This window comes from Echinops telfairi, unplaced genomic scaffold (genome assembly GCF_000313985.2).
Source record: "Echinops telfairi isolate 266 unplaced genomic scaffold, ASM31398v2 ScPeMD7_26;HRSCAF=91, whole genome shotgun sequence".
Lineage (NCBI taxonomy): Eukaryota > Metazoa > Chordata > Mammalia > Afrosoricida > Tenrecidae > Echinops > Echinops telfairi.
In genome coordinates, this window is record NW_022103923.1 from 4,626,495 (window position 1) to 4,627,088 (window position 594).

A 594-nucleotide genomic window follows, 5' to 3' on the forward strand; every position below is an offset into this window, starting at 1 on the left:
CTTGCTTTTTGGGTTTTGAACTTAGGAGTGTGGTGGTTTACAGAGCAGACCATCAGTTTTCCACTTCCATTCAACAATTCACACACGTTCGTTGGATTTCATTCACTGCAATCCCCTCAATGGAACATAACCCCTCCCAATCTCCTCCCTGTAGTTCCTGTCTCCTTTCTTCCTCCTTTGCTAATGGTCAATTATTCTACGGTATGTACACCTCAACAGCGCTAGTCTTACACACCTATCTATTGTTGGCATGAAAACTGAGCCATAGGGGAGAGTTTAGTTCCAGACTGAAGGACAGCCAAGGACCACAGTCTTCGAAGTTCCACCAGTCTTTATCCAACCAGCGCAACCGGTCTCCTTTATGGCTTTAAGTTTTGTTCCACATCCCCCCGCCCCCCCACCTCTATCCAAGAACGTCTAATGTGATCCCTTTCAGAGCAGTTGTGAGTGGGAGCCAGGCACCATATCTACATCTTCTGGTCTCCGAGCTATGGAGACGTTTTCGCATTGTACATTAGTCCACTAAACTAATTGCTTCCATGTGTCTTTCGATTTCCATCATTATTCTTTCCGCCAGATAAGGAGAGACCAATA

At 45.8% G+C, this 594-nt stretch overlaps 1 protein-coding gene across 1 annotated transcript in view; it reads right to left on the bottom strand.

Annotated features, from left to right (window-relative positions):
• The window catches only part of MED14 (mediator complex subunit 14), an 81,236-nt gene that overhangs the window by 57,165 nt on the left and 23,477 nt on the right, over positions 1 to 594 (bottom strand). The window lies entirely within an intron of this gene.